Below are 8712 nucleotides of genomic sequence, written 5' to 3'. Positions count from 1 at the left end.
GAGAGAGAGAGAGAGAGAGACTGTTGGTTTGGTATGCATCATGCTGATTATTTCAAGAACTCGACGTATAGTGAAACATGATTTCTGGGCGAAGCTTCATACTCCTCGTAACCGCATTCACAGTGACTGACCCCTGCACAACTTTTCTGTTCAACTCCACTTCTTCACTACAAACGCACCGACTTTATTGGACTGGAGTCCAGCTATGAAGCTGTGTTTCTTCACTGGTCCAGTGTGTAATAAAGCCCGGCCATGTATTATGCATTAAGAAACTTCTACGAGAACTCAGCACTCCCTTTCGGAGTTCATGAACTCAGACTATCGGTTGATAAACGGGCGTCAATGTTGGTGCCGGTTTTCCATTTCGTGTAAGTGGGACAGAGAAGGCAGTTGGGTTCTTTTTTTCATATTTTCTCCCTCACACAAGTCTTTTCATATTATTTTGGCTTGATTCTATCGGTGTAGCGTTTCTGAAAATGGGCTGCCTAGTGCATGCACGCACGCATGCACGCACAAACGCACATGCGCACACTCACTACACACACACACACACACACAGTGTGCGCACGTATACACTCATAAGAATGCACACACACCACCGAAGCAGATGTTCTTCATTATCTGAAGCTATTCACTAGCAGCATGGGTCTGTTCACCCCCACTGCCCTAACCTCACCCCCTCTAATGGGACCTGACTGTCGGGGGGCGGGATTAACTCTGGTGTGTGTGTGTGTGTGTGTGTGTGTGTGTGTGTGTGTGTGTGTGTGTGTGTGTGTGTGTGTGTGTGTGTGTGTGTGTGTGTGTGTGTGTGTGTGTGTGTGTGTGTGTGTGCGCGTGCATGCTAGTGTCCTTGCGTGCATGCATGTGTATGTATTGGCAGAACACAATGTCAGTGAGTAGAAATTAATATCCAGTTTCTACTTTTCAAAACTAGTTTTTTAGGAAAATAGTTTCCGAAAGCAATTGTGTGTGCGGGCACGCGTGTGTGCGGGCACGCGTGTGTGCGTGCATGTTTCTGTATTAATGCACAACCGTATTGACATTGACATTATTTCTGTGCGAGTGCCATGTGAGTGCTTATGAGCATGTCTGGGTTTATGGTTATGTGACCTTTGTGTTTATACTAGAGTATTTGTTTTTGCTGACTTCTGTCTGCGATAACTTTTCTTTTCGGGTAAAGTGTGTTGCAAGCGAGTCATTACTTCTGAGTGTGGTTTGAATGCAACATAGCCAGTGTGTTGTGTTAGTTTGGGCTGTGTGAATACATGCATGTGTATGAGTATGAGCGTGTTTGTGTGTGCACATGGGGGGTCTGAATGTGTAAGTGCATTTGTGTATGCACATATGCGAATGTGTTTGTGTCTTATGTGTCTCTGTGTGTGGTTGTGCATGTGTCTGCACAGGGGTGTGTGTGGGTGTTTGTATGTGGGAGTTTTTGTTGGTGTGTGTGTGTGTGTGTGTGTGTGTGTGAGAGTCTGTGTGTGAGAGTCTGTGTAGCATTGTGGGTCCATATTTTACAGGCACCTTTTTCTAACCACAGAAATCCAAGCCTCTGTTTATTTACTCTTAGAGCTGAAACTTTATTTAAACATGAGGCCTCCACTGGGATTTGACGGTTGATACTTCCAGTTGGCCTGTGGGTCAGAGGTCAGACTTAAATGTTTTTTCTCCCATCAACTTTTGGCTTAATTATCCCCATGCTGCACCCGCCGGCCCAGAAGTTGGGAGACTAGCTTGAAATCATGATTTAATGCATGTTGTCTCACTGCTGCCTCACGTCAATTACACCCCTCGTCCTTATTAGCCTTCTATGAAGACCTGCCAGGCTTCCGATTCATCATGGGAGTCTAGTTTACACACACAGTTATATTATTCTATTGCCATGTTGATAATCAGAGCTTGGACCACCTCTAACAACCTCTACAGGCCTTTGGAACTCCATAACTCCATACTGTAACTTATTTTATACCCTTTTGACCTCAATAAGCATTTGACCTCTATACCCTTTTGACCTCTATAACTTAAAAGCACTATACCTTAAGATCTCTCTAACCCTTTTGACCAATTTAACTTAACAACTTAACCCTAACCCTAACAACCACTATATCCTAACAACCTCTAAGACCTCTGTACCCTAATAACCTCTATACCTTAAGACCTCTATACCCTAATAACCTCTATTATTACCTTAAAGGTGTGTTCACACAGCACTTTGTCCCATTTCGCCTATTCGCGCAAATAGGTGAATGTTGCCGCGCGACAAATCATAATCTGTCGCTGTGCATTTTTGTGTGCATTCGCGGGGCGAATTCTTTTTTGCCTGCCAACGGTCATTCATGCCAATTCATTCTCATCAACCATGGCCGAGATGTGTGTCTGTACCTGTTGTGGAAGAGGGAGAGCCCGTCGTTTATGGGTTAATAATATAATCCGGAGGCGCACACCGCTTTGTGCCGTGATATTATATATATCGTATATATTATATGATATAGATATTTATATATTATATGTAGATATAGAGCGGGAGTCGCAAACGGCAACAATCACTTTCTCCTCCAAGCTGCGGTTCACTGAACGGTTGAACGGTGATTGGCTGTTTTACGTTACTTCACCCAGGGAGTGAACTGATTGGCTGTTACGTGACGTCACCCAGGGAGTGAACGCTGATTGGCTGTTTTACGTTACTTCACCCACGTTACCCACAGGGAGTGAACGCTGATTGGCTGTTACAACGCGAATGCCGCGAAGAAGTTGAAATATTTCAACTTCTGCGAATTTGTCGCGGCGCGAATCCACGTGAACGCGAGCCGTTCACGTGGAAAAATGTCGCGCCGTCAATCAAATCTTGTCGCCCGAATCGGCGACAAAAAAATTTGCCCGATTCGCGTCTCCACGTTCACTTTGCATTGAAACGTGTCGCGGGGCGAAGTGCGGTGTGAACACACAGTTAGACCTCTATACCCTAATAACCTCTATACCTTAAGACCTCTATACCCTAATAACCTCTATACCTTAAGACCTCCATACCCTAATAACCTCTATACCTTAAGACCTCTATACCCTAATAACCTCTATACCTTAAGACCTGTATACCCTAATAACCTCTATACCTTAAGACCTCTATACCCTAATAACCTCTATACCTTAAGACCTCTATACCCTAATAACCTCTATACCTTAAGACCTCTATACCCTAATAACCTCTATACCTTAAGACCTCTGTACTCTAATAACCTCTATACCTTAAGACCTCTGTACCCTAATAACCTCTATACCTTAAGACCTCTGTACCCTAATAACCTCTATACCTTAAGACCTCTATACCCTAATAACCTCTATACCTTAAGACCTCTGTACCCTAACAACCTCTATACCTTAAGATCTCTGTACCCTAACAACCTCTATGACCTATCAAACTTGGTACACAGCAAAAACTGGAGTGTTGAATCAACTCCCACAGAGTCAATTTTAACACTTTTTGCGGGTTTATATAGCTCCACACTCTACAGAGTTAAATTAACACTTTCAAAATAGTTAATTATTTAACACTGTACCTAGAGTTACTTTTTAACTCCCTAGACTGGGTTGAATTAACACTATATCGAGTTACATTAACACTATATCAGAGTTCCTTTTTAACTCCCTAAACTGTGTTAAATTAACACTATATCGAGTTACATTAACACTATATCAGAGTTACTTTTTAACTCCCTAAACTGGGTTAAATTAACACTATATCGAGTTACATTAACACTATATCAGAGTTACTTTTTAACTCCCTAAACTGGGTTAAATTAACACTATATCGAGTTACATTAACACTATATCAGAGTTACTTTTTAACTCCCTAAACTGGGTTAAATTAACACTATATCGAGTTACATTAACACTATATCAGAGTTACTTTTTAACTCTCTAAACTGGGTTAAATTAACACTTTATCGATTTACATTATATCAGAGCTCCTTTTTAACTTCCTAAATTGGGTTAAATTGACACTACATAGTTAACAGTACAATACAACCATTAAAATGACAATTCCAAGAAAAATGCATTTTCAAAAACACAATTTATTTTAACTTTTCCCCCAATGCAGTCAGTTAAAACATGAGGGTATAATGTACAAACTTCCATCTGCTTACCATTTATTTTAAGAACTTTCCCCCAATGCAGTCAGTTAAAACATAATAAACGAGGGTATAATGTACAAACTTTCATCTGCTTTACCATATGAGCTTTGAATATCAAATGGTTTGTGACATTTGAGTTCAGTCATTTTCATGACACACCTCTCTTCAGTTGGTAAAACTTTGAAGGCATGGTGGTGTTCAACAAACATCTCTGTAAATAGCTTTTTTGTCAAAAGTTTGAGTTTTCGGCGATTCTGAAAGGTCTCTCTCATCTTCAGAAAAATTACGGAACTGTCTGTTGTATGGTTGAGCAAGGAGATGGCTTCCTGGTATGCATCCCCATCAAGCTGCTGGTCAACAACAATGGACCTGCGCACATTTGGGCCTCCTGAAAAAAAGCACACAATTCTTTCAAGAAAAAAAAACAAGAAACACCCTAGATGAAGTTGTAAGAAAGAAAGAAAAATGAGGGGTACTTAGAGAAAGAAAGACAGTTGCGTAGAGATAGATAGTGCCGTAGATAGATAGATAGATAGATAGATAGATAGATAGATAGATAGATAGTGCCATAGATAGATAGATAGATAGATAGATAGATAGATAGATAGATAGACAGATAGACAGATAGACTGACCTCCTCCTGGGGAAAAGCCAGGGCTACTTGTAGATGCATGTCCTCTTCGAATCTTTCTCTGAATCGTTTTCAGACGCCAAGAAATGTATCCGGTGCTGCTTGCAGCATCATAGAAATGTTCCTAAAATGGAAATACATTCAAAATTAATGTGATGTCAACCTCATAAGCTACTGTGAAATTTCAGAATCTAAATGTTACTGTAATGTAGACAAAACATGAAAATTATGTAAACAGAGAGTACAATAATAATGACTATACATAGCCTTTCTTGGAGTATGGGTCTTTGAGGGACGGGAACACTGTCACTATCCCAAGAGCGTACTCTTCTCGAACAGCTTTGCTGGGGAGTTGCCTGAGAAAAGATCAAATTAGCATTAATACAAGGGCCAAGTAGTTAACTTGTTAATAAAAAAAAGGATAGTACAGACAAATAGAACACACATACCCGTGTTTATCAATCATGTGTGCCACTATTATATTGACCAACTTTCTTCTGGTAGCATCTGTTAGAGTTTGTGTTGTGTGATACTCTTGGAGGACCTCTTCACCACCTGAGCTGGTACCAAGGACATCTTCAATCAACTTTGAAAAAGAAGCAAAAAAACAAATGTGATAAACTGCCTTTCTAGAGCTTAAGGATGACAAATGTTGATTTTAAGAAACCTGTGAGTACTTAGCACAACCTTTCTAGCAGATGCTGCAGTAAGTGGGCCCTCAAGTCTTGGTTTCTTCCTAGGAACATCATCTAGGAGTATAGTTGATGTACTTGCACATGAACTGAAGCTTGAATCAGAATAATCGGATGGAGAGGACAAGGAGCAATCGGAAAATTCTAAAAAAAAAAAAAAAAAAAAAGGGGGTGGGGTGTTTATTTGCAGTATACAAAAAGTCATAGAAGATTTTTGATCTAACCAAGCCAACGGCACACCATAGACTCAACTCATTTAATCAATTGATTCTCAGTCTTGATAGGCAATTCAGAAATATTTTCAGAAATTGTTTTAAAGGCATGAATTAGATTAATCAAAAATACATTTGGTATTCATGTTGGATTTATGTCAGTTAAAATGACATTTAAACCATTTAATAAAAGTCAGGCTGAATGTCCCTGTTGTGTAACCACAAAGAATGATATTGAATATTTGATCCACCTTTAAGTGTATTAAATGACTTAATTCTGAAAACATTAAATTGAAATTGTTTACTGTATTTCTGTACTTATAAATTTGCATTAGTGTTTTGCACATTGCATTATGTAATTTACCCCTTTACATTTCTCACCGTCATTTGAGAAAACTGATAGAGTCACATTGCCTTGGCTGACAAGGTCACTGAAAATGTCCTCATCAACTTCTGTCCCTGTTGCATCTTTGTACACAAATTTTGCGTCAGGTGGCAGGCAAAATCTCTCGATGACTGGAAAAGACAAGATACATCTGAGTGGACCTTTAAGCTAGCACTGATCTTGCCTCATTTCACATTCAATAATTTAATCCACCACTGTAAACAAATTCAGAGATAATCCCCTGCATAAAATACATTCCCTTTTCAGTCCAAATCTTAAAAGAAAGGGGCGTTGTTCTGCCCTTTATATCAAACCAAGCATAAGTAAAACAAAAACAAACCTTTGTCATGGAACTGCACAAAATCAAAACATCCATCAACCTCATCCAACTTCACATACTTCTGCTGTTGGCAATACCGAACCTGGATCAGCATTTTTCTGAGACATGCAACAACAAACAAATGTCAGTAAACACTTAACATGCAAGAAATAATTATTTAACACTCACATAAACGTTGTGTATCATGCAATAAATTGTTTCATTATTAATTTCACTGCATGTCTAAGATTAAACCACATTCAGCAGCTGCTGGGAGGCTGAACATGCCACAGCAGGCCCAGTGGAAACGCTCTCATTGATGAACGTGGCAGCGACTAGCTGTAGTGACTGCAGCACATGCTACCGTAATTAACATTTACATTTGAGGCAAAACTGATTTATTAAAACATTCCCCTCTGTTAAAAGCTGGTTTTCAGCGACCAAACAAACACAACACAGCACCAGTAAAGTTTACCCTTTTTAGTCTGACTGCCCACTACTACCCATTAATCAGAGTTATTAACCCTCAGATGACCCCTAGACATTTATGTCCACCTGGCACTCTATCCTACCCCCCCACGGTCAAAGGAAAGGTCACTGGGGGCTGATTTTTGGCAAGGAGGTGTATTTTTGGGTCACCTCTGAATGTCCCAAATTTCAGAATGATAGTCAAATTTTTGGGCTCGTAATGAAAAATAAACACGTTAAGGATCCTTCGTTGGACATAAATGTCCACCTCCGCCTATGGGATTTTCAATGTATTTTTGAAAAAATTTTTTAACTAACAGGTATCACCATGTAACGTTCCAATTTTATTACTCACATTTAGACAAACATTTTTTGTATTACAAGTTTTCTGAAATTTTATGTTTAAATATGTAAATGAGGCAATATCTAATGAAATATTCACTGATTTATTTACATTTACATTTACATTTACAGAACTGAAATGGATAAAGCTATTTTCAAAATTCTTTTTTTATTTTGTTGACATATTTGTGTCTAAAGTTTTCCCCGAAGGAATTTTGGATATCTCTTTTTATCACTCTGTAAATGAGAAAATACTGTCAATACCGTACAAAAAATCATATTTCGCCATATGCGTATGAATAAAATGTTGTATGAATGATATATCAACAATCCACTTAGAAAAAAAACCTTCAGAATATAATACAGACTGGAATAAAGAATAAAAAAATTAAAAAAAAAAATTTCTAAAAATAAATGAAAATAGAGAACTCATGTGTTGTTGCGGCAACAACAACAGGCCGGGAAGGGGTTAAAAAAATTTGTAACCCATGTCAAAAGTGGTTTTTATGATAGGTCAAGATCCAGCCTTATATGTATCACAAAAATTTTTGGAGTAACTGATGTCTAAATGTCTCTTACTACAAGTTGAAAATTGTGTCAAGGGGTAAAAATTGAAAAAGGCTGAAGGAGCACCTGAGGGTTAACCACACCTGTATGATCAGAGCCTCGGACACTCTGGTCTCGGTGCAACGGTAACAAGTGTATGGTCGGAGAAATGGGAAGAGGGAGTATTGGGCAGTCGGACTGATGCCATGCACCCGCCATGAACTTCAAGTTAGCTTGTTAACCTGTGCTAACGTTAGCCCCAAACTATATTCGACAGTTAAATATGAAGCCTTGTTTTTACAACCTCTCAAGCACGCGTGAGACTTGGTAAAATGCAACGGATAACATAGGAAACCGGTTTTTTATTGTTAATGTTTATTTTTTAGCAAGTGGTAGTGGTGAAGTTAACATTGCATTAAAAAAAAAAATCCAAACATTCGCTGTCCAGTGCCAACCACAAAAAATGCTTAGCAAAGTTACATAAATATTCTCAGCAGATGTTTAATTCAATGTTATTGTTCCTACAAGTTTGATTTTGTAGCTTACCTCTCGTGTAAAACTCCAACTCCGCATCCATTCCTGATTCCAGCAGCGAAATAAACGACGGTTGACCACGCCACGCACAGAGACTATTGATTGATGCACGGGTTCACCCTGCTGAAAGCCCAGGGGCATAACACACGGGTTTACCTGGACTGAAGCCCAGGGGCCTATCAAGCAAGTTAACTCGGCCGAGATGCACTTTACATCTCTACAGAGTTGATTTGCTTAGGTTTGAATAACTCTGTTAAATAACTCCAACACTGAACACCATTTTAATCAGAATGTGTTAAAATGACACTTTGAGAGTTGAAATCAACTCTGACATGTTTAACCCTGAAATTTCAACACTCCAGTTTTTGCTGTGTACCATAAAGACCTCTTTATTTTAACATCCTCTATACTTACCACCCTGTATACCCTAACAACCTCTATACCCTAATAACC

At 39.1% G+C, this 8712-nt stretch overlaps 1 long non-coding RNA gene across 1 annotated transcript; it reads right to left on the bottom strand.

Annotated features, from left to right (window-relative positions):
* Positions 1-5024: 5024 nt before the first annotated feature.
* Positions 5025-8385, bottom strand: LOC311351990. Its single transcript, XR_014636772.1, has 4 exons — positions 8272-8385; positions 6391-6488; positions 5449-5597; positions 5025-5347 (listed from the first exon to the last, which is right to left on the bottom strand). It is a non-coding gene; the product is annotated as an uncharacterized lncRNA (long non-coding RNA).
* Positions 8386-8712: the final 327 nt, after the last annotated feature.

Source organism: Micromesistius poutassou, assembly GCF_964030765.1.
Source record: "Micromesistius poutassou genome assembly, chromosome: 8".
NCBI classification, from domain to species: Eukaryota; Metazoa; Chordata; class Actinopteri; order Gadiformes; family Gadidae; genus Micromesistius; species Micromesistius poutassou.
This window is presented reverse-complemented; position numbering and strand designations above follow the sequence as displayed.